This window comes from Mastomys coucha, unplaced genomic scaffold, assembly GCF_008632895.1.
Source record: "Mastomys coucha isolate ucsf_1 unplaced genomic scaffold, UCSF_Mcou_1 pScaffold15, whole genome shotgun sequence".
Taxonomy (NCBI): domain Eukaryota; kingdom Metazoa; phylum Chordata; class Mammalia; order Rodentia; family Muridae; genus Mastomys; species Mastomys coucha.
In genome coordinates, this window is record NW_022196897.1 from 51517355 (window position 1) to 51540469 (window position 23115).

The 23115-nt window shown below is 36.8% G+C and overlaps 1 non-coding gene across 1 annotated transcript; it reads right to left on the reverse strand.

The window, feature by feature from the left end:
* Positions 1 to 1685: 1685 nt before the first annotated feature.
* LOC116092749 lies at positions 1686 to 1828 on the reverse strand. Its single transcript, XR_004119464.1, has one exon. It is a non-coding gene; the product is annotated as a small nucleolar RNA SNORA48 (small nucleolar RNA).
* Between the last annotated feature and the right edge of the window lie 21287 nt (positions 1829 to 23115).

The following is a 23115-nucleotide window of genomic DNA, read 5'->3' on the forward strand; positions in this document are numbered from 1 at the left end:
TATATATAAATTCATATACAAGTTAATTACATCATTTTTCTCTTTTCCTTTTTCCATCCAACCCCTTCCATGTCCCCTTTCCCTTGCTGCCCTTCAATCCATGCCTTCTTTATTTTTAGTTAGTATTGGTAGATATATAAATGTGTGTATATGTGTGTGTAAAAATACATCCATATATATGTAACAACTTACATATGTAATATTAATATATAAATGGGTATATAAACCCTGTAAATATGTAAGAACAACTTTTGAAGTAGTTCTGATGCTATTCTAAAATCATATCTATCTAGGCAGTTTTAAATTAATATAGACTATGTGTGCACCACACAATGGTATTAGAAATTTCATATACCCTATTTAAATATAAATACTCACTTTTAAAAACATTTTATTGATTCTTACTGAGTTTCTTATCATGCAACCCAGTCTCACTCATCTCCCCGTCCCCTCATAGTCACCATTTACCCCTGTAAATACTCCCCCAAATAAAGCAAGCACAAACAGACAACAACAGAAACAAAGCAAGAAAACATCTCACCATGGAAGCACTAGTATGTTGCAATATATCCATCTGTCCAACCATCTTCACTTGCAAATATTCATTGCAGTAAATCATTGGTCTGGTTTGAGATCAGGGCACGTGGTATTATCCTTGTCGATGGGAGAAAGACCCCCTCCTGCAGAAACCTAAGGATATATGTAAAAAGAACTGTGTATGAACTTATGGTCTGCACACAATACAAATTAAAGAAAAAAAAAAAAAAAAAAAAAAAAAAAAAAAAAAAACAACCTGAAGGTGCCAAGAAGTCGCCATAAGCAAACCACACCCAGGAAAGACTTCCAGTCATATGATAGTAACTTTTCATTTGTAGTGACTCCTCAGAATGTATGAACTAAGGGCTTCTTTAAACACTCCACATATGTTGACTGGATCCTCACTGGAACTCTTCCAGATTATCCTGTTTTTGCCCTGTGACACGTAGATCCTGTAGCTTTGGAGCAGAGCAGCAGAACTGGCCCTGTCACACATCCCAACAGTTCACATATGATATAGATTTAGAGATGAGCAAATCTGACTCTGTGTGGTCACTGAGCTGGTCAGGCCACAAGCTGACCCTTATAGGCACCAATAGGGAGAGTTCCCAACACTGTTCCAGCTAGGCTACCCAATGCCACCAAGGTCAGTTCTCCTGCTCTCATGTCCTCGGGCTGATGAAGTAGTACCCACACATCCAAAGCCAGCTCCACTTTGCTGCTCAGTCAAGGTGCAGGCCCCACTCTCCCAAGTCCCAGCAAGGGGCCAGGACATCTCTCTTGACCCCAGGGCCAACTTTCCTGGCTATTGCAGGTGGCAAGAGGAGTAGGGGAGGGTATTGCCCCAGCACCCACTCCACTTCATGCCAGACAAGTGGTGGCCAACTCTCCAGCTCTGTCAGAGGGTGGCTTACCTGTGACCCTCCACCAAAGCCAGTTCTACTGTGCTGCCCAGATGAAGTACAGGGCCTGCAGTCCTAAGTGCTGCAGCTGGTCAGGGGCAAGGACAGATCTCTAGCTAACCTAGGAGTCATGAGAGCAAGTGGACTAACCCTGCCCCTCACTGCCTTCAGGTGTCTGTCTTCCTCATCCTGAGCTGTGTTGCTTAGATTTGATTTGATTTGACTTGATTTGATTTGACTTGATTTTTATGAGTCCTAGGCATAAGACAGCTTTGGCCACCGAACCAGACATCAAGCTAGGATAAACAAGAACTGCTGTCTGTTCTGCCCCTGACAGATACAAAACCAGCATCACCAACAAGGTATCTCTGTGCCTATTGCCAGGGGGTCACATGCTTCTTCTTTTATTGGTATTTTCTTTATTTACATTTCAGTGTTTTCCCCTTTCCAGATCTCCCCCTTGGAAACCCCCTATTCCATCCTTCCTTCCCCTGCCTCTATGAGGGTGCTTCCCCACCCACATATCTACTCCTGTCTTCTAGCCCTGGCATTCCCCTGCACTGATGTTGAACAAAGCCATCCTCTACCACATATGAGGCCAGAGCCATAGGTTCCTCCACATGTATTCTTTGGCTAGTGGTCCAGTCCCCGGGAGCTAGGGCACAGGGTAAGGCCAGTTGACACCGTTGCTCACTCCATGGGGCTACAAACCCCCTCAACTCCTTCAGTCCTTTCCCCAACTCTTCCATCAGGAACTCTGCTTTCAGTCATCTGTATACAAGCTTCTTTTTTAAAGACTGAAAAACTCCACAAGGCATTCTGATTTTCATAAACATTTCTATTCTTAACTGAGTTAATAAACTATGAAATAAACTCATAAACACTTTAAAGAAAGCTATTAAAAAGTTGAGTGTTCAGTGTGTTTTATTAAATTCCTGAGTAAACGGAAACCATTATAGCAACTTGTGTTACTCCTCAGCTAACTGAAATATAGACATTTCTAGAGTGGCAAATATACCTTCTTATATGCCAGCCAGCATGGAGGTACTCACTTATTTCAGAAGGAGCCACACTGCAGAGTGTAACTGGCAACCTCATGTATAAAGAATACTGAAACTTTTCCAGTTAACTCAAACATTCCTTTAAGAATTATTAAGGAAGAGAGGCATTAGGAACAATATGGAGGCAGTAATGAAAGAAGGAAGGAAGAGAGGATGGGAGGGAGGGAGACAGGGAATATGGGATAAAGGGGTAGAGAGAAGAAGGGAAGGAGGGAGAGTAGGAGGGAGGAAAAGAGGCAAATGGAAACATGCTAAAGCAGATGTGGATCTGTACCCTCTGGCGTCTGTTTACTGACTATGCCACCATATGTTAGCCACTCTACTTAAGATGTTTGGGACACAGAATTCATTAGCAAGACCGTTGACAGGATAATTGTGAGAAATGGAAGTCAGTTGAATACTGAGATTTCATTCCCATTAATCCTTTAAAAGGTCCAGCTGCTACAAGGTAAATGCAGCATGTTTACAGGAGAAATAGATTTGTTTTTGTTCTTCTTAAGGGATGTAGCATAAGAAGAGAAAAGTCTGTTCATACTAACAATTTAATGGGAAAACTATGTTAGTTCTAAATAGCCTAAATTTGAAAAGGTGGTGACTGAACTTAAAATTGGGCAGAAAATGTATACATAAAGATGTAAACAATTATATTGTTTATCTACATAATGGTTTGGCTCCCTTTTAGCTTACCTGTGCAGTAGTAATTATAATCTGAGGACAGAAGTTAAACCTTTCTGAACACTAAAACTTAGAGTTGCTGGAATGGAGTTACCAAGGGGCAATTTCCATCTCTGTTTGTGTAAAAGAGGGGCAAAAATACTCATCTTCCACATGGTACTGTATGCTTATTTTGGTTGTTCCCACAAGCTGAGTTTTAGTAGGATTATAGCCTAATGATCTTATACATGATGAAGAAAACATGAAATTCTCCATCTTGCTAATCTGGAAAGTAAATGCTTTGTGCATCTTTGTGACTGTTAGTCTTCTCTCATAATACTGTAGCTGTTTTCAAGCCTTTTTGCAAAAAATAAAAAACAAACAAAAAACAGTATATACCAAAAGGCAATAACATCTATTACAATAAAAGGGGGTGAAAACAATCTGCTTTGGGGGAGATAACCCTTCTGCATACTTGTGTTGGATTCTTCAATCTCCAAAGGAGGTCGTTCGTATAAATTCTGTAAAGACAGTAATGTGTGAATCTGATAGTACCCTGACCCTATCCACCTCAGAAAGCAACTCTAACATCTCAAATAGTAAAACCTAGACCAAAAGTAACCTCTCCTGCTGCCAAACAGATAGATAGCCTATGTCTGAACTCAATTTACAAAACAGGGACATCACTGTGTGTTAGCCACTTTAATAGATTCAAGTTTATTTTCAGTATAGACATCCACCTGCAGCAGAGAGTAAAGCAATTCAAGACGAAGGGAAAAAAGTGCTGACAGGCCAATAAGACAAAGAGAAGGTGTCAATTAACCCACAGTGACAGACTCTTGAAAAAAAAAACAGAAGAAGAGTAGAGAATCTATTTATTCATCTTCAAGTATCGTTTCTCTGGGACTTTTTCTCTTCCTTCAAAAATTTCTAGATGTGGTAGACATATTCACACACAGCATGTGGTAGAAAGCTGTCAGTAGTTTTGACATCATCACCCCAAGGTCTAATCCTATTATACAAGATGAAAAAGTACAAGGATGCACACAAGACCAGACCTTAAGAAATACATGAAGTATTTTAGGTGCTTGGCCCCTAAGTGTTGCTAGAACACTAACAGGCAGAAATCTATGAATCCAGAGATGGCAGTAAACAGGATTGCTTCCAGTTTATGAGCTGTTAAGCCTGTTTCGTAAAGCAGTTCATGGTGACTGACAGTTAAAACATTGGGTCACTCACTAGTTTCTGTGTTATGTGCCAAGTGGCACAAGGCTATGAAAAATGATGGAATAAGGAGGAAAACCTTACAACAAATGGTCTTCTGGTGCAGCCACCTATAGGAAGGATGCACAAAAGGTGGAGAAAGAGTTCAAAGCTATAAACATCCCCAAAACAGAAGTCTGAGACTATAGCCAGCAAAGTAAATAGCCATATATAAGACAGTTTCCAGTGACAATCCAACACTGTCAATATTGTAGCGTGACCTAGGATAGTGCAGGCGGAGGAAATGAGGGAAGATTAAAGACATCTTTATTCTAAATAGGCTCACACAATTGTGACAGTCTACACCAACCAACTGAATATTTGTGAAGATCCATTCCATGTGTTGATAGGTTTGCATATACTTTTTATGACTACAAATGTCTTAAGCAAACAACACAATGTATTCAGAACTTCCCAGTCCAAATTGTTGACTGAGCCTAGAACACAACCTCTAATTTCTCACACTCAAGATTACTAAAAATATTTAACAAAATGTAAGTGGAATAGTACATAGGAAATATATCTCCAAATATGAGAATCAGAAAGAGCACTCACAGAGGTAAGAACTCAATTTGAACAGCCTAAGGACTAGGCAGAGGTGTATAGTACAGGTTTCCAATGAAATGCAGGAAAATAAAGAAGCTACAATCCTGATAGGCAAGGAAGCAGGTGTGGAGGGCTACATCGCTCTGAAAAGCAGGGCACATAGTACTATCCTTGTCTATGGGGAGGAAAAAGCCCTCCCAGGAGTGCAGAAACCAAAGGATCTATGTAGAAGGCACTGAGTAGGAACTTATGGTCTGCACAGAATACAAATCAAAGAAAAAAGAAATCAACCTGAAGGTACCAAGAAGTCACAATGAGCAAACCACAACCAGGAAAGCCTTCCTGTCTTATGATAGTAACTCTTCCATTTGTAGTGACTCCCCACAATGTAGGGATGAACTAAAGGCTTCTTAAAGACTACTGGGGATAAAAAAAGATATAATATTGAAATGATGGAAACATCCACTTATGGGATTGAATAGAAAGTAGAAATAGGCCGGGCGGTGGTGGCATGCACCTTTAATCCTAGCACTTTGGGAGGCAGAGGCAGGCGGATTTCTGAGTTCAAGGCCAGCCTGGTCTACAGAGTGAGTTTCAGGACAGCCAGGACTATACAGAGAAACCCTGTCTCGAAAAATCCAAAAACAAACAAACAAAAAAGTAGAAATAGATTCACACTAGTGTTAATTGATATGTACAACTCAAAGGCACTGCAAAGATTTAATTTATTCATAAACAGCACTAAAATAAATGGATGATTATAAATCTTGTAAAAAAAAAATAAAAACCCTCATCTTATTTATCCTTTCACTCAGTATGAAACTAACGTTTCTCAAAGAAAGCACAAAGGTGCATAGTTTTGGGTTGAGTGGTGAATTTTCTAATACCAACCAATGACCTATGAAAATAAAAGAAACAAATTAAACAATGAAAATATATAGAATAAGTCTATATAGACTTAGGAAATCACTCAATGGCATAGCACTCATTTAGCTTGTACAGGACTCAAGTGTAAAGTGTAGCACTGCACAAACATGGGAAAGCATGAAATTAACCCCCCCTAAGAGAGAGAAAAAAAGCACTGACTTTCCCCAGACATGTCTGTTAGACTAATAGAAATTGTTATAGCCAAGAAGCCAGGAGTCTGGAAGTACAGAGCATCCTGAACAAACAAAGTAGACAAAAGAAACTGCAAGATAACCTTAAAGTTTTATTTAACAGATAGACTTGAGTGGGTGAACCCTCTGAAATGTACCAGAATCCTAGGAGGTGAGAGACTCTCAGGACTCAAAGGGTGAGGGCACTTTAGATGAAATGCCCTACAGTGGGGAGAGGGAACTTGTAGAGTCTACCTCCAGACAGGGCATCAAGTGGAGGGATGGGGTTGCCATCCCACAGTGAAAAACTCTGACACAGAATTGTTCCTGTCTAGAAGAACTGCAGGGACAAAAATGGAGAAGAGACTCCAGCGGCAGGCCCAAATTGGTATCCATCACAAGGGAAGGTGCCAAGGCCTGAAACTATTACTGATGCTATGGTGTGCTTATAAACAGGAGTCTAGCATGGCTGTCCTCCGAGGGGCCCAACAAACAACTGACTGAGACAGATGCAGATACTTACACCCAACCAATTGACAGAAGCTGGAGAACCCTGCGGTTGAATTAGGGAAAGGCTGCAAGAAGTTGTGGAGGAGGATGATCTCATAAGAAGACCAGCAGTCTCAACCTGGACCCCCCAAGATCTCTCAGACACTGAGCCACCAACTAGGCAGCATGCACTAGCTGATATGAAACCCTGAACACATACACAGCAGAGGACTGCCTGGTCTGGCCTCAATGAGAGAAGATGCATCTAACCCTTGAGAGACTTGAGGCCCCGGGGGGAGTGGGGAGTGCTGGGGGCAGGGGCGGGGGCGCATCCTCTTGGAGATGAGGGAGGAGGAATGGGATTAGGAACTATCAGAGGGCAGACTAGGAGGAGGATAACAACTAGACTGTAAAACTATTAAAGACAATTTTGAAAAACACACTAAATAAAAACGTGGTTCCCCCCCACACACACACAAAAGAAGATTTGAGTAATTGCAAAAATGTCAAAAGAGCTAAGGGGTACATGTCTGGGTAAGCAAATAAAGTATGAGACCAGCTTAGTCAGTACAGAATACCTATGAAGGAGAGAAGTTCCTTTGAAAGGAAAAGAAATGGGAATTTTTAGTAGTGAAAGCAGTATTGTTGAAATAACAAACTACATAGGGATATAAAAAAGATAAATTAGCTTAAGAATATGTCAATAAATATTACGGAATTTGAAGGAAAGAGAAAATTACATAAAAATTAGATGTGTTGTTGGCAGGAGTTGATAAACCGTTTGTCCTGTTAGCACAAAAAAATGTGGTGTGAATGCACAATGGAAGTTCAGCTGGAAACAAAATTAAACACCAAAATTTAAAGGTTGGAGTATTCATGGTAATGGGTGGTAAATGGATGAGACAACCTGGAACCATAAAGCTAAAATTTTTCCTTTTATTGAAAATAGATTTTTTTTCCTCACAGAATACAGTTTTCCCTCCCTCTATTTTTCCCAATTCCTTCCTCATTATTTGTGCCCACTACCATCTGCATCCACCACCTTTCTGTCTCTTTAAAAAAAAAAACAGGTTTCAAAAATAATTATTATATAAGGGATAATAATAAAATATAGTAAGATAATAAAAAACTTATCACATCAGTGTTGTACAAGACAAAGAGAAGAAAAGGAAACAAATATTGCATGTTCTTTTTCCAAATATTTACACTTGAGCATAGACAATGTGGAGTACCTGAAGAGACCTGGAAAGAAAAGTGACCATGGGTGGGAACTCTGAAAAAATTATAGAACACTGATGCCATGATTGATGAAGTGGAAACCAAGGAGCCAGCAGGAAGGACATAACTGGGAAGGGGAAGGAAGGCAAGACAGAGGGAGAGGGACAGAGGAAAAATAAGTAAGATGTGCATGTGGGGGTGGGGTGCACACATATGTGCATGTGAATGTGTGTGCATATGTATTAGTGTGTGTGTGTGTTTGTGTGTGTGTGTGAGAAAGAGAGAGAGAGAGAGAGAGAGAGAGAGAGAGAGAGAGAGAGATCCTTAGTAAGAGCGAAGCTATCCACTTGGGGAAACAATGGTTTTCCCAGAGAGCTATAGACTCTCTAACAAAAACATTGCTGATCACAGAATGGAGAATAGAGCAGGATGTCTGTAAACCAGAATATATATATATATATATATATATATATATATATATATATATATATATAGAGAGAGAGAGAGAGAGAGAGAGAGAGAGAGAGAGAGAGAGAGAGATTCAGATTAGTGAGGAGGATGGAGAATTTCGAGCCATGGAGAAGGGGTCCAGAGAGTAATCAGGGAAACACATATGAGGCCCTTATCTAATAATATGCAAGTGTCATGGGATGGAGCTGGAGGTAGCCAGATAATCATAGAAGGCTAAGGTAGATCATTTAACTGCTCAGCTATCGAGGTGCAGTTTTATATAAGTATTCATTTATCTGTGTGATTATTGGGGACTAACATAAAGTAAATAAATGCACTCAGCTGATTAATTCACTATTTACATTTATATTAAGAATAATTGTTTTACACTACACAACTTTAAATCTTATTTACCACAAAGACCAACACAGCAAAATATTACAAAGAGTGTTGTTGAAGCCAGTCAGGGTAGCTCATGCCTTTAATCCCAGCACTCCAGCAGCAGAACAAGGCAGATCTCTGCAAGTTCCAGGACAGCCAGGACTGATACACAGAGAAATCCTGTGCTGTAATGGTAGTTGTATTTCTAAGGTAACTAACACCTAGCTAATTATATATAGTCTTGTTAAATTGGAGGAAATCCATACCTGGAACTGTAAACCTATCCAATTACTTGTGCTTGGTAAGGTCATAGACCCTAGAGGGGAACCTACTACTGACATATTCCTAAACCAGCAAAATCCTGAACTGTAAAATGCATGTTTATACCCATAAGTCAATGTAGTTCTCATCATTCAGCAAAGAAAATTCTTTTATCAGAAGAAGAAAAGAATCATGACATAAAATCACAACTGGTCAAATGCAGAGATCAACTCTCCTTGGAGTGCTTATCCCCAAGGAGAACATCTATGGGAAAACTCTTACACCGAGGCTCAGGGAAAACACCAGACTATGGAGCCAGAAAGAGCATTAGATCCAGAAAACTAGGTTATTAGCTGTGAAATAGTGTCTTCTATATATGACAGGGACGTTGTAGCTGTGAAACGTCAAAATTATGGTCAGACCAACAAGACCTGCACAACAATGGGGTCATTATGCAACTGTAAATGGAGAATTCTAAAAATGTTCCAACCTAGATGAAGAGCCACAGTAAATTAATGCCCCCTGACAGAGGGATAATTGTCCTCATCAAGGAATAAGTCCCCTGATACATTGTCTAATCCCAAGTTGTCAGCCTTTAACACAGACACATATGAGCAATAAGGAACAGATTCAGAAGCTGTGTTCATATATGTGTGTATGTGTTTGAAGAATAGTAACTAAAAAGTGGTAGAAATCATGTAAAGACAGTACTCATACTCGTTAATAGATTTCACTAAACATATTTTAAAAAAATGAAGCTAGATGCTAAGTAGAATACTTGTAATCCCAGCTCTAGAAAGGTAGACAGGAAGATCCCTAGGGTTTGCTACCCAGCCAGTCTAGACCAGTTGTTCTCAACCTGTAGCTCACTACTCCTTTGGGGGCAGTCGAACAACCCTTTCACAAAGGTTGCCTAAGACCATCCTGTATATCAGATGCCAGATGAGAGATAGGTCCTGTAAGATGTAATGAGACAGAACTATGGCACCTGAGGACAGGTAACCAGCCACATGGCAAACTATAGAATAGAATAAATGGGTTATTTTAAGTTATGGTCTGGTCAGAGAAGAGCCTCCAGTACTGGGGTTGCAAAGACACTGTTAATAAAGTGACAAAAAGGGGCTGTAGAGATGGCTCAATGGGTAAAGGAACATGCCTCTGAACCCAATGACCTGAGTTGAATCCCCAGAACCCACGTAATAGGAAAGAAATGTCCCTACAAAAGTTATACTCTGATTACTGTATGCATAACATAGCATGAACATAGGCCCATTCATCCATTGGTGTATGTACATGCACGCACACACACACACACACACACACACACACACACACACACACACTCCGTGTATCTAACACAGAACTTGTACATAAACTAAATAAAGAACTCCCAGAATTCAAAAGTAAAACTGCAAATAATTTCATTTCAAAATGGATAAAGGTCTACAATACTTTAAGGGAGATTTAAAAAGAGCTAATAAATGTCTGAAAAGGTGTTCAATTCTTAGCCATCTCTGAAGTGCAAATCAATAAAACAATGTTATTTGGCATGAATGAATTGTCAATGTGTGTTACAGCATGGAGGAACCTTGAAAACAATGTATCAAATAAACGAAGTCATTCACAAAGATCACATACTGTATGGCTCCATTCATCTGCAATGTCTGGAACAGATAGCTATGGGGAGACAAACCTATGACACAGTGAGCTACCCCAGGGCCAGGCAGTTAAAAGGAAATGCTGATTGACTTCTAATGTGTATAGAGTGTGTTTCTGGTATATAAAAAAAGGTTTGAAATGGATTATGGAAGTAGTTCAAAGGTGAAATTGTACCCAATCCCACTGAATTGTATGTTTTAAATGGGTATAGTTTACAGTATGTGAATTATGTCCCAATAAAGTTTTATAAAATCAAAATGATTTGAACAAATATCAAACTCTCTTGCCTTGACATGTGCACCTTTAAAATGACTAACACTTTTAAAACTCTATAAGCAATGTGTTCTTTTATTGCTGAACAAAACATGAAGGATGATCAGAATATAACCATGTCCTCTTATGAACTCTCTGATGGACCTCCAACACGTGGTGTACCCCATAAATAAATCTGCACAAGGACACATGCAACTTGTTAAGTTTTGGATTTTTTTGTAACAATATACTTTGTCTTTATTTGTACACTTTATTTTTCTTTAACTTTAGATTTTTAACTTTGTCACTTTCCAGCAACATGGAATTGGTCCTTATTTTAAAAGTATTTTTCCAATTGGAATGCCGTAAATGTATTAAGACATGCATAAACAATGTTGTCACCAAAACTAAACCATGATCTAAAAAAAAAATATCATTTCAATATGTATGTATCAGGTAACAGATTCAGGTCCTATAGTTTAAAAGAAACAAATATTATAGTTGAGAAAATGAACAATGTAGTAAACAGTTAACACACTACAGACAGTGACTACACACTATGACCTTCTGCACAAGTGACACATTTTCAGCAATCAGTAAAATTTAAATGAAATTCACAAGAAAATAGCATTGCACAAACATGAAAGCAGTGACTCCCTTTTCTTTCTTTCTTAATGTTTAGTCAGTGTGCTGTCCTAGTGAGACTGTGCAGGAACATAAGTCACTGAGTAATGATAGTGAATAGATTAGCACAGCTTCTTTAGAAACATCCAAGTGAATATGTGGGTGTACACACCCCAGAAAAATAGCTACTTGTTACACTGCCTGGAGACACCATAGCACTCCAGAGGGAGAGTAGAGCTAAATTTTCATTGTTTCATTGATAATTGTTAAAAAAAAATCTAAGGCAAAATCATCTGTAACCATCTGGCCATCATCATATGTACATAGGTAAAGGAGACAGAGCTTGAAACCTTTTTTGAAAAGGCATCAAAATGAATCAATGCAAAATATGGACAAAAGTCACTGGAGATAAAAATAAATGGCAGAGCCAAGCAGTGGTGGTGCACGTCTTTAATGCAAGCATTTGGGAAGCAGAGGCAAGCAGATTTTTGGGTTCGAGGCCAGCCTGGTCTACAGAGTGAGTTCCAGGATAGCCAGGCTACATAGAGAAACCCTGTTTCAAAAAACCACAAAAAAATTGCAGAAGTATCACATTCATGTGCATTTAAAAGTATCGAAAGACAATCAAGTGGACTGTTTAAGGATGTACATGTTATACAACATGCAAAGACATGCACAGCAGCTTAAGAAGTCTCAAGCCAGGATTTAATAACTGTGTAAATTAAGTTGAGTATTAGTTATAAGTACAGGGTCTTACATATTTTTCAAGAAACAGACACATCAAGAAAAATATAACAAAAGCAGTTTTAGATATGAATGATTCAAAATATTTATTTTATTTACCTTGTGGATATCTGAAGTAATTAGATTCAAGATATCTTCAGTGTTTAAGAATTAAATGTGCATATAATTAAGGAGACATAATTGCAAGGAAAAATATAAATGTTCAGTGTGGGCTGATTTCTCTATAGTAAAAATGAATTGTACCATTTATCAATTTTCTATTTAACATCACTGCTATTCTAGAGACAGTGGTGAAATTTAATTAATACATAAATACACCATGTAATATAAAGTAACTAAACAAATAAAACTGAACAAAAGAGAGTAATTTGAAAGGAAGAATGTATTGGGAATTAAAGGTGAAGAATTATTTTGGCTAAAATACACATTTAAAAATATTTTTAGCTAGTGACGAATTTTAGAAACAGCATTCAATCATTATTCTGTTAGGAAACAGGGAGTCTAAACTTCTGGAGAAACAAAACTCTCCCTAAGATTAAGTCCACTTTGACTTTATCTCATACTCTTGATGAGAATCACTGCATAATCTAACAGTGGTTTTAAGCACTTTTTTGAGTTACACACACACACACACACACACACACACACACACACACACACACACAATAATGCATATATACCTTATAACTGAGGTCAATTTAATTACAAACGTTTTTATCTTCTTGTGATATTGTTGTCATTTTTATCTAAAAGTCAGGTAATTACTACAGCTTTTAAAGAGGGAACCCAGCATTTTCCTGAGGGTGCCTATGGCCTAATCTAGGTTTCTAACAACCACACTCACCTCACTGTGGTTCCTGGTTTATTTGTGGCTTTTGGCAATGATCTAGGATCATACACTGGTCACTTCCCGGTCCCAGTGGCCAACACGCTGCCAGCCATGCATTTGGTGTGCAAGGTCTGTGGGTCTGATTGCTCTCAGTCCATCTGTCCATGCATTGTAGTTACTCTATTTTCTTTAGTTCCATTCCCTTAGCTTGTTCTGTCCCAGTAAAGGGTTATATGTTACAGAGACACCTTTTAGGAAAAGAATCATAAAAAAAGTAGATTTATGGCTCAAACTGTCTCCGTTTTTTACCTTCATCCTTTTTGGCCAGTTTATATTTCACATGGTGCAGAATAACAAATGGAACTCATGCCCCAAATCCAAGCAATATTAATGGACTACACACCTGGGGACTCCCCAAAGCACTTACATCATTAAATATTTAAATTTATATCACAAGGAAAAGATGATTATTTCTATACCCAGAAACCACATAAAACCATTTCTTCTTGGAATATCCCTACTGTTAGTGAGGTAAGGTTTTTATCTGACTGAGTTATGTGGAATTGAGCCACAGCCGTTTTCCACTTCAAATGCACAGCCAAGATCGGTGCTTACTATCCCTGCACGGTTCTGGAGGGGTACTTCCAGGTCCCTGTGACAGAAGTTGCTGAGATGGCAGAAACCACGGGAGTTTCTGCAAAGTCATCAGGCACAAGCCAGGGGAGTGTGATCTCCATGAGACAACGGGAGATGCAGCTTGAGCAGTCAGTGTACACTTTCATATAGGCAGGAGCATGAACTGTCGTAAAACTTTGTCAGGCAAGTACTCTGGGGTCTCACAGCATTGTGCCGATCGCAGCAAGATTCAGAATCAGCAACAATGTGAGGAAAAAAAAGAACTCCATGCCCCCCCTTTATTTGGGCTCTGGTGTCAAAACCTGAATGGTCCTTTAGGATTAGGACAGCCATTTCAGTGGCATATGTCTAAGCTAATTCTGATCTTTCAAATACCACTTAAAGTTATGGGGCAATATCTATAGAATTCTAACCTCTCAAGGACTCACGCATAGGAAAGCAGATGGCTGGCAACTGACTGTTTAATCCCAAATCAAATATCAGAATCAGCACTTCAGGATGACTGCTTATATAGACACTTTTGTCAAATAATGTGGCCAAGAGCTACACTTCCAACACAGTAAGCCCTATAAAGAGTTTGCAGTGTGATGACTGATCAATGGCAAATTCTTTAAGCTGACACAGCAAATAATTACTGCTGAGAGCATAGTAGCATTCATCCCTGACTAGCATGCATCTACAGGATGATATCACAGGGCTTTAAGCTTTTGGAATCCAAAATTCTCTTAATGTTTATTTTCCTCCCTTAGGGTAGATTGCAGAAAGTTTCTTGGTGAAGCTTAAAGATGGAGAATATCTTGATTTAGCATAATTAAGGGAAGACAGCAGTGAAGGTGTTTCTATATTAATTGCTACTGGAAGGATCATGTGATTTAGTTGTTCCTCATAGGGGAGCCTTTTGTATGGTGGTTGTGCATTTTATCTTTAAGTTATGCACCTAAGGCTGCTTTCTTTTCCAAGGCAAATCTCTAAAACCGAAATGAGGAGGGATGGCAGCATAGAATAATTTTCCCCAAAATGTGTTCATCCCCATATTCTGAAGAAACAAAAAAGCTGGATTTCATGGGTCAAAGAAGTTTCAGAAACAGTATGTTCAGAGTGCTGAAGAAGATCTATGTTCCCGCTGGGTGGTGGAACTTGAAGAAGCTGATGTGAATCTGACTCTCTAAGAGGGTAGCATATGCACTGGATACTGTGCTTTCTAGAGATTGCCTGGGCGCAGAACTGTCTGCACATGTATGAAATGTGTTATGGTGCTAAGGTACCGTGTGAATGTACTCTTTTGAAATATTAGTGATCATTTGTACCCTTAACACAATGGTTTCTTTCTGTTTCTTCTGTGTGTCCGTTTTTAAGTTAAAGCCTTCCCACCCCTGCCAGGCTGAGACATACTCCAAGATACGTGGGCTTGGCGGAAGCTTAGTAGTTGAGATGGAAGAAGAAAGATACCGAGGCAAAAATGTGGAAGATTGTGATAGTTGAAGCAGAAATAAAAGAAAGTAGATTGAGGTCTTGGTGGTAGGAACCAAAAAAGAAGAAACTAGCTTTTTCAAACATTATAAAAGAAAGAAATGGCAGGACACAGAAAGGTCCTAGATACAAGGTAGAAAGAGAGATAATCAAAGATGGACTCAAGGTTGTAACCCAGGGTGATAGGAGACTTGTCATGCTGCTAGCAATAATGGAGAAGAGAAGGTGAAAAAAATGATAAGCCTGGCCTATTACTATAGTATTTTTAACTGTAGAGATATAGTGAGTTAGACATTTATATGTGAAGCAAAATTCAAACTCCATTAGGACTCTATACAATGTAAAATTACTAAGCGTTCTTCACTCAAGTGTCCACAATCTCTCTCAAAGAGGTTTTTAATTTTAGTGTGTGTTTGTATGGTTAATTGTTTTAATAAAGCTACAGAATGATGTGGTTCTTTTTGTCTTCAATATCATCCATTGACACTTAATTTTCACAGTAACATAAAAATAAATACTCATATAATACTTATTAAATGCATACATGCTTATAATTGTACATATGCAAAAATATGACTTTGATATAAAAAATGTATACATTGATCCACAAATAACACTTATTCTAACCTGCAAGGCAAAAATAGTGTGGGGGGTGGGGTGTCTGAAAATTGAACACTATTGAGGAGTTCTGATTCAATTTGCCAGGCGAATACAGATGAGAATCACAAATAAAAAGTCTTTATTTGCTTGAAGAGCCTCTGAGGTTTATCAGTGCCATTGAAATGCTGTTCTCAACTCAAGTACTCCTCATGTGTCAGAGAAGTGGCAGCTTTGACAAAGCCTGCATTAGTGTTTTGTATTTCTATTCTCAGTAAAATTCTTCAGTGAGTAAACATGAGTATTCAATAATACTGCAACGGGAGACAATGGAAACTGTTCCCATTTCACAGTGTAATGATAAATAAATCATTTTTAAAGAAGCGAATTCTATTGTTGAACACTGAAAGGCTATCCCAGACTTCATAAAGAGACGATTTAAGTACCTTTGTTTATTTTCTATGACAATTCAAAAAAAATATTGTTGGCAGACATACGATTTTAAGCCATGGGTATTTTGTGTAAATAATGTAATACTCAAACATCCATGAGTATCAAATTCAAACTGTTGCTTCTGAAACAATTTTTAACAATGTCTAGAGCAATGAACCCCAAATAACAAAAGGGAATTAGTTGTAATCTTAAAAATAATTTTTGCAGAACTTAGAGAACTCCAATAAGAACATGCTAAAAAAAATGGCATCTTTTTAAAAATGGAAAATTTGTAATCTGTGGGTCATTAAATTAAAATGAAAGAGAACGTAAACTTGGGATGAGAAGGAATGGGGTAAATATGAGAGGGCTTCAGGGGAGAAGTTGGAATGAATATGATCAAATACATTTTGGGTCTCAAAGAATCAATAAAGTATGTATTACAAATAAAATAAAATATGTAAATAAAATTATATCAGTGCAACTTTATAACTGAATTTGAATGAGCAACTTGTAATTTGGCAATATGCTGTGGAATGTCCACCTTGCTCTAGAGCAATGATTAGAAGCATAATTTCACAAACTGACATGGGTATCTATGCTCGCTGTGCATTAGGAGGGAGGATATGGGTATTTCCTTCTGTCTCTCTTTTAATTCTCTCTTAGTTGCTCTTCCTCCAAACACTTTTTAAAAGGAAGAGATATTGATTCTATCTTAATTTTGCATTATTAAGATATTTATCTTAATTAATCTGATTTATCTCAATAAATGCTTGTCTTATGATCATATTTAATAAAAATTAAATATTTTGTCATAATTATTACTATAACATTTTCAGAAAATGGCTTCCTGTCTCCTTGGCCCTGGTACCAAGACAGCTCTTCCTGACAGCTTCAACACTCTGTGTCTTGGAAATGTGCTGAAACCACATATAATTCCACGACTCTGTCTGGAACTTTTAGGAAGCATTTAAGTTGAGAGGGTAAATGTAGTGTTAAGCTAGTTGGTATGAGAGTAATTTTCTGTATAGTTTACACAGTGATTTCAGGAACTATAAGTAGATGACTGTCAGTTCTGATTTCTGATGCACGAAAGGGAAAGGTATCATCTTTGGCCTATTAGCTGGGGAGTAGTTAAAAATTGTACTTTGTCAGTTCAGGAAGAGAATAAGGAGAGGGTAGTGTTTACTATCATCTTACCAAGCCCTTTCTGTTAATCACTTCATGTTATGCACCCTAAAACTCTCAACATTATATTGCACACATGCCCCCCATAAAATACTCCTTTGTAGTTAAGAGTTATCAAAATATGAATATGAAAGATCGCTGCACCCCTCCCCCCAAAGAGCTGTGCAAGGCTTAATGCTATTAAGAGTGGTAGAGTCACAGAGCTTACACTGTACTATTGAAAGATCATTTGCTCAAGATGTTGTTATGCTCATCAATAGGTGAAGTCATTAAGGAATTCACAGGTAAGCAGCTACTAATAAATGAGCACTATTTGAGGAAAGAGTTTACAAGTATGGAACCCTTTAAGAAACTACTGTGTCTTCAGAAGGTAAACCTATATGCTCTGCCTGGCCACTTCACCAGTACAGTTCCATTCTGCCACGGGCCCAAAACAATGGAGCCAGCCAGTCACAGCCTGAGTTCATTGAAACTGTACACTAATCTATACCTTTTCCACTTTCTTCTTACTACTTATCTCAGGTACTTATTACTGCAACAGAAATCTGACTAATGCAAGGACTAGACTATTTTGGTTTGAGTTTAGGCTCTGATGTATGTGATCTTTGGAAAGTTAACCTCACATCAGACAAAGGAAATAAAACAACATTTCTCTAAACTCTGTGTGTGTGCATAAATGCATTAAATAAATTAATCCACATTAAAGAGTTTAAAACAATGTCCAGAACTGTTCGATTAATGGTATATTACATTGAGGCACTCTTGAACATCGCTTGCTCAGTTATTCTGTCTGTATTAGAGTCAAAGTCCACACTACTTTCACAATGTGTCTAACCAATGTCATCAGTGTTCTAGCTTGGTTATTTTCCACATCCACACTTTTACTGGACCCAAGTTGCTTTGTGTATCCACAGAGAGGATTATATCAACTAGTGCCATAAATTCATGGCTTTTCTCATCTTCCCAAAAATATTGACAATTAGTTTTAATCTGTCAACACCTTTGCAAAACTTGATGGAGGTCCTGAAATATTTAAAAGCTCAGCTTAGTAAGCAGCAACTAGCTACTAACTCAATATAGACTGAGCAAAAACATCTAGTATCTTTTATATTTAAAGCTCTTATGATAATTTATAATTAATAGAAAAATGTAAAGGTAATAACCAGTGCTTCCATGACCAATACCTCATTCCCTTTGTTAAGATGGTACATTATGTTATTGATTTGTTACAGTCATGATCCACTCTTGGCACATCATTGTTGACTATTCATAAATTATTTCCTTGCTGTTGACCCTTTACTATTCTAAGACTCCATTCTAAGGTAGCACATTGTGTTTAGTTTTCATACTCTCACCAGTTCCAATTGGCTGAGACTCTTTTGAGCCCACTTGGTTAATTGTCCCTGAAGGGGTTTTCATGGCACATGTCTCAGGTACTATGAAGAACAGAGTTAAAATTTATATCAAACCTTCTTCATGATTACATTGGAGTTTGTATTTGAGGGGAAAAATCCAAAAAGTATTATGTACATCATATCAACAATGCATATTATCAATTTGATTTTCAGATGTTGACATTAATCTTGATTAATTGACTGATGTTCTCACATTTCTCTGCTACAAAATTAGACTTCTTTTAGCCTTTTCCTGGGAGTGCTTTCATGTGGTTTCTGTCTATAATCACTATACACAGCTCATATTAAGAGCCAGAGCAGCTTGGAATTTTCATACACTCTGGAAGCAGAGTTAAGGGGATCTTTGAGAGTTCCAGACCAGCTCGCTGGGGAATTATGCTCTATTTCTTTCAAGGCAAGAATTTAATAGATAAATCATTTGAAACTTCTCTGCATAAGAAATTTGGCTATGGTACTACACTGGCAAGTTTGCTCAAACATTTATTACATACATAAGGGTTCAAATTCTGGATATTTATTTTATTCTTTGGGTTATAGACCATTGTGATAGTCTCAATTGCCAACTTGATCAGATCTGCAATAAGCTTATGTATCCTCTGGGCAGATCCGTGAGGTCATTTCCTAGAACTAACTGAGAGGGAAAGACTGTCCCCTAGAGTAGGCATCATCTTCCATCATTATCCCATACATAAGAAATGTAATGGACTTTGCTTTTGGTGTGTTCACAGTTGTCCCTTGCTAATGAATATATTTATACCATGGCAGCCACTGTTGTTGCCACCTAGCACTATGTCAGAATCCAGCTTATTTGGGCTTCTAACATGAACTGAAGACTAGTAGTTCTCCAGTAATCTAGTTCTTTCAGCACTGGATTGAGGATGACGAGTCATTCAATATTGTAGCCAATTGAGTAATTCCTGTTTTGAAATATGTTTGTTCTGTGAATTTTGCCTGTTCCTATAGACTAGCCATGAGCAATACATCCATTCATGTCTGTTACAGAAATTTGACCAACTTTGGTCTTTGGGGGTGTTTTCATAGGGTTCCTGTATTATTGGTGTGTTTGGAATAGGGATTGATTTTATGTGTAGGCTTGATATTTTGTTATTTATGGTTTAATCACCCCCATTCATTCAATACAATATCTTCTAGATTCAGTTTGCATGGATCATATTCCAGGCCCAGAATTTGTAACTGTGTTGGATACCACAATCTCCACACTATAGATACTCAGATATGGGCATGTTATCAACTCCAGTCCCTTTCAAAAAGAGCTAAGAATTGATGTTCCTAGATAGTAGGGCACAGCTTGTTGAAACAGAGTTGGGCAAAGAAGATTATGAATAATAAGTAATTAACATTAATCATAATTTATCATCAGAGACTTTCATGGAAGTTTCTATTCTTTAGCAGATTCCAGAATTCAGTTAAGCCAACCTTTTCTGCCAGTGAAACTGTTGTCTAGATAGCAGAAAATTCATGGAATTTTCTTTTTCCAGTCCATCCATAATACAGCTCAAAGTTTCTAGTAGCTTTTGCCTGTCTTATGTTCACTGTTTATTTATTTGCTTGAATGCCCCTACAAGGAGAATTAAAACATTTTCAAATAAAAACAGACCAATATCATTCCTAGCACTCTTCCCTTATCTTTTTCTTGTTTTTTGGCACTATAGCATATCAGTAATTAAAGGAGAGGCTATAAATTTGAAAGGGACTTAGGAGGTCATGATAGGATTGCAAGGGGATAGAAGAGCAGGAATTATATAACTTCAATACCGATGTCTAAAACTCTCAAAATATAATAAATTTTATTGAAAAATGGAAAAAAAACCTTAATCAAGGAATCCATTTTTGCACATGACAAAGCTACAGGCTAAGTCTTGTTAATCCAATAATCTAATAAGTTGAACAATGTCTTAGAAAATAAAGACGTCCATTCCAATGTTGAATGGGATGGGGAATAGAAGCCTTCCCGTTTCACCGTAGAGTAAATCATATTGTATCTCACTAATAAGTATGATACTAAAAGTGGGTTTTTAATACATTTGCTTCTCAAGTTCAAGAAATTCTTTTCTTGTTTTTATTGGCATTTTAATATGAATGGCAAATTATAATTTTCAAATACAGTTTTCCTAATCAATTGGCATGATTATATATAGGTCATTTTCCCATTAGGTTGTTAATATTATAGATTCCAAATATTGAACAGGTCTCCAAAAGTTGAATGAAGTCAAGATGAACATGGTGCATGACTCTCGACATTAAATGGTAATGTAGCTTTGTGCAAGTGTTATGAAAATTTTTGTCTGTATTTATGAGAGAAATTTTTGTGTAGTTTTTCTTCCTTCTAATATCTTTCTCCAACTTTAGTATTATAGAAATGCTAGACTAATAAAATAAGTTAGAAAATATTCCTCATACTTTCATTTCCTACAAAAGAGTATAAATAATTGATATAATTTATTTTTAAAATATTTGCTAGACAACCTATTGATATTTTCTGGACCTAGTGTTTTCCTTTCAGTAAGAATATTATGAAACACTGACTTAATTTCTTTACTGTACCTTTGATGATTTATAATATATATTAAAACTTGTGTGATACTGGGAAGTTTGTTCCTTAGGGTTCATTTAATCTAGATATCCATACAACAAACAAAGAATTGTTATACACATTTTGTTATTAGTCTTTAATACACTTAGAATGCATGGAAATGACACCATTTTCATTGTAAACTGGGTAAATTATGTGCTTTTGTGTCGATTAGTTAGCTATTAACTTACTTTTTAAAGGACATGTTTTTAAAACAAAACCCTTTTATTTTGTTTACTGTGGTTTTCCTGTTTTCAGTGTCATTGATTGTTGTTATAGTTTTCACTATTTTTTGTCAGCTTGATTTAGGCTTCAATTATTCTACTTACACTAGTTTCCAAAGGAAGAAATATAACTTACTATTTTAGAGTTTTTCTTTCCTAATGTAAGAACTTAATGTCATACATCCCCTCTAAGCACAGCTTCTAAATCTACAAATTTAACATCCAGTTCAAAATAATTTGCTTAAGGACTCTACATCTTACAGTTTTATATTTATATTTTGTTTTATCTTTCTATCATTGATTCTGGTTTAATAATTTTGTACCCATTCTATAATTTTAATATTATCTAAATGCATGCATTCTATGCCCCTTAATACGGTCTATCCTACCACATGTTAAACTGACTTTCATAAGGATATATAACTTCATAATGTTCACTAGAATGTTCTGTAAAAGTCAGTTTGATAAAACCGACTGACAGTGCATTTCAGATCAACAATTTGTTTTCTTAATTTATTGTCCACAATCAGTTTACTAGCAGATTGTCTCAACAATAGATTCATGAATTTTCTTTTCATTTATCAGTTTTAATTCATCAATTGTGATGCTTTAATGTAGGTAGATAAGCATAAAAGATTGTAGTCTTTCTTGGAGAACTAAGCCCTTTATGATCATGTGCTTTTGCAATTATTCTGATTTTGAAAATGTTTTTATTTAACATAAATATAGCAACACCCAATTAATTTGTTTGGTTACAGCATAGCACATTTCATCTATCTCTTTTCTCTAACGTTTTTAAAGTTTGTAGGTTGCTACTAGACATCATAGAATTAATTTTGTCTTGTTCATTCTGACAATCCAAATCATTCAACACTCTTTATATGATTGTTTGTATTGAAAGAAATAAATGGAGTTCATTTATAATTGCATGATTTAGAAATGTTTCCTTTGCATTTTCCCATTTATCTTCTTTCTTCTTTGGTTTACATTTAACATTTTAAATTTAGCTTAACTTTTAAATTCTTAAAATGCAAGATTTATATTTTTATATTTATATTTTTAATTTTACCATATCAAGTATTTTTGAAGTTCTTTTAGTAATTGCCCAAATCTTTAATTAATTGTAATTATTATTTTAAATTAATTTAAATCTTTCTACATGTAAAATAATACCATATTATGAAACATATAATACAAATATTCTGTACACAGTATTTCTCATTCTTCCTTTTCAATCTATATAACTGTATTATCATTTATTAACCTATATTTACAATATAATCATCCAATATGGTGGTTGTAGTTTTTTAACCAACATAAATATTTTACTATCTAACTTAAGAGAGTTAGAAAGACCAATTCTCAAATTCATTTGGAGTCAAATAAATAAATAAACAGGATAGCAAAATCTGTTCTCAACAATAAAAGAACTTTTGGGGGAATCACCATCACTGACCTCAAGCTCTATTACAGAGTAATAATGATAAAAACTGTAAGGTATTGGTACAGAGACAGGCAGGAAGATCAATGGAATAGAATTGAAGACTCACAAATGAACCCACACACCTATGGTCACTTTATTTTTGACAAAGG